We start from the raw sequence: 6917 nt of genomic DNA on the forward strand, positions 1-6917 counted from the left end.
GATTCTTGCCTAATAGTAATAAAAAGCTTCTCGGGAGTTAAATTAGAGCTTTGTGATTGGTTTAAATCTGAACAATAGATCTTTAAACCTATAGGCTCAAATTTAGCCCGTAGAGAGAGAAAAGTTAGGGTAGAAATCATGTTTGAGTAAGACAAGATCCATTGAGGTGATGTAAGATAGTAATCGAGTAGTAATGGACCTAGAATGGATAAATGAAAAAGAGTTCACAGATGAATATAACCCTAAGTAGTAATTATGAGTTTTTAGTGAAAATAGACTAAATGACTAAAATGTACCAAATGTGTTTAGATTGGCATATAAGAGTGTACATTGGTCTAAGGCGAGCCTCATGTCAGGGTAATTTAGAGGTTCAGTTGATAATGATCATGCTATAAGATGCTATGGAATGATATGTGAAAGTAGTGAAAAGTGAGGAATGGATATGTGATACATGAATATGAATGGAAATGAGATATGTGATACAAATGCTATTTTAATGAAATTTAGATGGTATATTATGCTTTACTTTCATATTATTGCATGTGATAGTTAATAAGAGTAAGTTATTCTATTATTGAGATTTTTTATCTCACCCTCATGGTTACATATTTACAGGACTAGGCAGTGATCAGGGCAAGGGAAGAGAGTCTGATTGACTTAAGTTGTTGAAGTCGTATGACTCCAGAGTTTGTTGACTCTAAAGTTTGTGTAATGAACCAATAAAACTTGTGTATATATGTGTAAATGAGTTGCCATAGGGTTGCATGTATGCCTTAACTAGTTATTTTGTGGAATCTTAGCCCAATTGTATGTTTATGTGATAAAATGAATCAAGGGACTATGATTTGAGTGTTTATGTTGAAATTGTTGTGATTGATAGTGAATCTTAAGCCTAAGTGAGAGATTATGATGAAATAAGTAATCTAAGACTAAGATTGTAATATATATGTGAATGTATTTGATTATGTTAAGAAAAGGCCAAGTAGCCTATGTGGTGCCAAGTAAATGGCAATTTGTGTAAAGTTAGAGAGTAAGGAAATTAGCCGTGAAAGGGTTAAGTTTTGAAATATGAGCATGATTATGATATATTGTGGTCAATCAAGTGTAATTAGTCCTTTTAGACTTGAATCAAGGCCTTGTGTAGTCTAGTAAGAGAAAGGGATCAATTTGAGCGCTTGAGTGCGTAAATTTTTTAGGAAAAGTATTTTTTACACCTAGGTGTCTAAATTTAAATCGGATTGTTAGATCATGTCCAAACCTATCTCATTAGCTAGCTTATGAGTTAAGCTTCGTGTGGGCACTTGAATCACTCCAATCAAATGTCATATATGAAAATGGCGCACGTTGGAAGTTCATCATTTTTGCTGTCAAAATGGCAGTAGAAATTTAGACAGGTGTATCGTGGCACATGGTGACACATGTCATGGCGCATGACACAGAAAAGTTCAGCATATGGCTTTGTGCCACATATAACACGCCACGGCACATGTATTACACGCCATGGCACACGAACCATTTTCTGACTTGATATTGTGAGTTTAGATGCATGCAATGATTGAGATGAGTGTATATGAGTCTTTTCCATTGTGTATTGCTCTGATTGCTTTGTGATTTGAATGGTTTTACAAAACAAGTCTTTGGCTAGAGCTTTTCAAATGAGATTTGATTATTGTAATTGATGTGTTGATGTGGTAGCTCTGATGATCTTCTCCTGTATTGAGTGGATATAGAGGAGGGTTACAAGGAGTCCATCGCATTTCCCAAGAAGACACTGCCTCTCCCTCATGCCTATCCATCTAAAGCCCCTCATCATCAAGCCTCTTAGTGTTTAGTCATACCCTACAAAAACTGGCAACTACTTAGGACTTATGCCAAGATGCAAGAAGGAGTGATGCTCCCTTTTTGTATGGAGATGTATATAGATCCAAAGTTTGTCGATCAAGTCAGTAATAAGGTGTTGAATGATTTATTCAACCATACAGAGGCAACCACTATCTTATGTAACTTATATATGAGGTATATTTCTAATACTTTTCATTAAATGTTTAACTATATATATGTACTTTAATATTTTATTAGTCCACTTATTATTTTAACATTTAAGAAACTTTTATACTACCATGCTTATTAGAAGAGATATAGCACAGAGGATTATACTTGTCAGTCCCCACATAGTCTCTTATGGCCACAATATAATAAGTCTTAAGCAGGGACTAGAAATATCTTAAAAGCTTTCAAAGTGCTTCCAGTAATATGGTGTCGATAAGAATACAATATTTCTAGCACCTTATTATGAAGGGTAAGTCACTTTACGATACTTGACTTTAATTTATTCCAAATTTAATTATTTATATGACACTTAATAATTGTAATCTTTTTCATAGGGGATATTGGATGTTACTTGTGATCAATCTAACTTTAGGGAGGGTATGGTACCTTTTTATAGTGGCCATCCCTTTAACAAACCGCATATAATGGAAATTATTAATCAACAAGTTGACTAAATTTTATGCATATATGCATGTAATGTGTTCTTTTTGTATGAATATTTCTCATATCAAATTTTCTATTTCATGTTAGGACCATTGTTATGTATAATATTAATATTGATCAACAATTCCGAGAACTAGTTGAGGGTAGCAATCACTTTGATATAGTGGCATCATAGACAGTTGTCAATATATATGTATTTATCATTAATTATATTAGCAACATCACTATAAGTCATATCATGTCATTAACTATTTATTTTTTTATCCATTGTGTGATTGTAATGCCTAGAGCAAGCAAACAAAGTCAGGGATTATGGGTACTTATCATGAAATTTATGAACGACATAATCCAACATGCTCTGACTAGGACTCTTCTAAACGGTGTAATATATGTTGTCTTACTAATAATCATTATATTAGTTTTTATTAATAAACATGAGTTTAATTTGTTGTTGCATACACTACTATGAGGAGGCATATTGTGACGTATATGATGATGCTCAAATGGAAGAAGTTCATAGAGTTAGCACATAGTATTTTTCAAGCATGGTTTAGTTTTAATAACCAACAATAGTAACAGTGAAGAAATAATAGTATATATTTAAAGTTCACATAAATGATATATATAGGTATATATGTAACATCCCAAATTTCTAACCTTATGTTAATGACTCTTAGGGATGAGTTAGTGATTTAATAGTAGGGATTAGAGTTTTCAGTAGTGAAGTGATATATTGACTCATTGGGATGTTATATGAACAGATATGAGCAGAAGAGCAGGGTCTCAAAGCAGAGCATGTGAGCATAGTAAGGATTTTCCTTACTGTGCTATGTGCTGTGGTGGGTGATAAATGCGTCGTGGTGTATAGAGCAGAAATTAGATTAATAAGATGTGTCTAGCTCATGGAAAACAAAAGGGAGAACCAGAGAGAGGAGATCAGGCGTGGAGAAGAACCAAGGGTGTGTTAGTGCAACCAAAATCAGGAGCAAGGACGGTGTTTTAAACTCGTTATTTATCAGGTAAGTCATATATTGCCTTAACCTCCATATATATCCTATTTTCTCTTAGTTTTAACTAATGAGAAAGTGAATTCAGGAGTTTTAAGGAGTTAATTTCTTACCCAATAGTAATAAAAAGGTTCTTTTGAGGTAAACTAGTGCTTTATAATTGGTTTAAGTTGAAATGATAAAGTTTTAAAGCTTTAGGCAAGAATTGCCCTAATCTAGAGAGAGTAGTTAGAGAAAATTACTAGAAAATGTTGAAGCCTGAAATGAGGGGTGATCAGTAGTAATGTGCATAATCGAGTATGAAATGTAGATTTGATAGCAATTAAGTGTTTAGTTGCGATAATTGGCACTTTTGGTCAATAGAGGAATTGACTCTAAATGCTAATTATGTATAGATTCTAGTGTGTGATGCACGAATTATGAGAGAGGAGCTTGAATAAGATTGAAGTTACATGGGTAACCCTTTCTAACGAACAGAAGTGTTGAGGTAACTATATAGTTTATTATGTTTATTAACTATTATAACTGTGTAGAAGTGAATGTCAAATATTAAACTGTGAATTTATGAGTTTTAGCATGAACTATGCATTATGAAATGAATTTGAAAAGTTATCGATTTTAATGGATATATCTATATATATAATGTGAAAGTATATATATATGTGTGTGTGTGTGTGTGTGTGTGTGTGTGTGTATAAGTAGTGAAAGTTGTGAAAGAGCATGATCATAGGGGGTGGGAGTTCACCTAGGATAAGTAAGGTTGTGTGTGTGGAGACATGCGAGTGAAAAATTCATATAGTCGGGCTGGCACTATGGGACATCCGATGTAGCATTTTATGAGCTGTTACTATAGATAATTCGGTACAGCATATTATGGGACTGTTACCATGAGACATTTAGGCAATCTGGCAACTCCCTAGTACCCATAAGGGTGCGGTTAGGAGTCACCGACACTTCTATCACAAGTATGTGAAGAGGGAAATCATTGTCTGCAGGTGGGTTAGATTACCTTTGGTTAGGTGTTTTTATCACTGAAAGTGAGCTCAGGTCAAAAAGTGATTGATCTAGAATAGCCTATGGTATCGTGTCGAGAAGCTTTGGAGGATTGGTGGATAGTTGATCATGCTGTAATGTAAAAGTGTTTGAAATGTGATTTATATGCGAAAAAGATAATTTAGTATTGATATGTTATATATATGTGCTATATGATGTTTTCAGTTACTTTGACAAGGTTATTTATGGTAATAGACATTTAATGAGCTATATATGGTTACTGAGATTTTTATCTCACCCGTGGTTATTTATATTTTTCAAGTTCTAGAACTAATGGGTCAAAGGGAAAGGATATAGGTTGAGCTGACATCTTTTGCCTAAATCTTTATAAGAAATGATGTAATAAATTTAGTTAATATTAGTTTTGTATACGTATAAGTTGCTATAGGATTTGTACATGTGCATCAGGTATAATTATGGTATATTTTTGTGATTTTGAACTCCCTAGCCCTTGTATATGTGTGAATGATGAAATGACTAGTGGATGGATGTAGTTATGTGTGTATTTGAGATGGGTGGAGATCATTTGCAGTGTTTTGGCCATATATAAGATTAAAGAAAAGAAATATGAATTTAGCCTAAAGGGAGAAATGGGTGATTTACCGGCCAAATTTGTGTATGTGTGTTATATTCTGCATAGGTATGGTCAATTAGGTGTATTTTGTCCATTTAGATGTGGTCAAGCCCAAAAAGTAGCTAATGACAAGTGGTTTCAAATTGAGACATTTAAGTGACAAAAATTTGACAAAAATAGGTCAAAGTGAACTTTAGTGTCCAATTTTTTATAAGAATATCAGATTGAGATGAAATCAATATCATTAGTTAGATTTTGAAACAAGCTTTGTGTGGGCGCTTGAACCATCCCAATTGGACTTCATATGTGGAAATGACACATATCTGAATTTTATATCAGAAACTGTCATTTGACAGCAAATTCAAGTGTGTGCGTCGCGATGCATGTACTTGCATGCCATGGCACATAGCACAGAGCGTGTGATTGTAGCCTCTGTGCCACATGTCATGGCACATGTGGCACGAACCGCGGTGCACAGTGTAAATTTTCACTTTGTTTTTAAAGTAATACACATGTTTTCTTGACCTTTGATGCACCAAGTTTAGATGCTTCCGTTGTGTATGTAATTGTGTATGGGGTGGAATAACCCAAGTGATTATAAAATATTTTATAAAAATCTTTTATTAGGATCCCAATGTTTTCAACTCAAACATTCAAAGTAATTAGTGATTTTGTAGTGGAGCGTATGGTAATATCAGTAAGGGTATTACAATATACTTAGCAAATTTTTAGGATTTTGAACTCTATATTGTAACACTAATTAGTTTAACTTAAGCAATTTCAAGTTGTATATAGCTTATGTAGGAATTCATTGCATATTCATGTATATATATATATATATATGATTATTATTTGTTGGAATTTGTTTCTAGGTGCTAGAATATATTTTTGTAATTTACAATATAGGGAGTTTGCTGGAAATGCCATGCCCCTTATTTTAAAAAAATTGGTCATAATATTCAAAGGTTATGAGAAAAAACTGTTGAATATTATGACCAAATCTACAGTGTAAACTATTCAGGGAATATTATAAAGGGTCTTAAAATATTTACTACCATATTACTCAATGTTTTTGCTAAATATTAGCAAAAATAACCATTTTATATTCCCTTTTTTGTAGTAGTAAGAAGATTTAGTACCTCAATAAGTTTGAACACAAGATTAGAACCAAATGAATTACTTCTCAAAGAACTAGGGTATGAATTGAAAAAACTCAAAGAATGATTCTAAGAAAAATCAAATACTTAACTTAGAAGGAAACACAAAATTAGAGTTTAAAAATAAAGGAAGTTCATATTAATACCAGTGTAAATAATATAATGTTGGTAGTAATACTTAAAAGGAATAAGAGTCAGAGTTTGATGGATATGAGACCATTTATTTTTTAATTACCTAAAATGACATTCATTTTGCCTAATAACTAAAATTTTCTTTAATTTTTTATCATCTAAACTAGGGTTCAACATTTATCCTTCTTTTTTATGATGACAAAACTAGATACAACTCGTTAGTCTTGAGAGAGATTGTCTACCCCTTAAGTAGATAATAATCAAAGCTAAAGAACAAGATAAATAGAGATATATGAAAGATGCTTTTGAATAAATATGATATAAGAATAATGTTAGAGTAGATATATGACAAAGAAATAGCAAAAACAAAAGCTGAGCCCCTGTTCACTCATATAAAGATAAAAGGCAAGGTTAAGGATCATTTGAGGGATCTAGGAAGACCCATTAATTTATTGAAAGTCTTGGCTGTGGGGAATACAAGAGAGGATTGAGAGGTAGGTG

Source organism: Prosopis cineraria, unplaced genomic scaffold (assembly GCF_029017545.1).
Source record: "Prosopis cineraria cultivar Desert tree isolate PC_DT_omini unplaced genomic scaffold, ASM2901754v1 PC2, whole genome shotgun sequence".
Taxonomy (NCBI): domain Eukaryota; kingdom Viridiplantae; phylum Streptophyta; class Magnoliopsida; order Fabales; family Fabaceae; genus Prosopis; species Prosopis cineraria.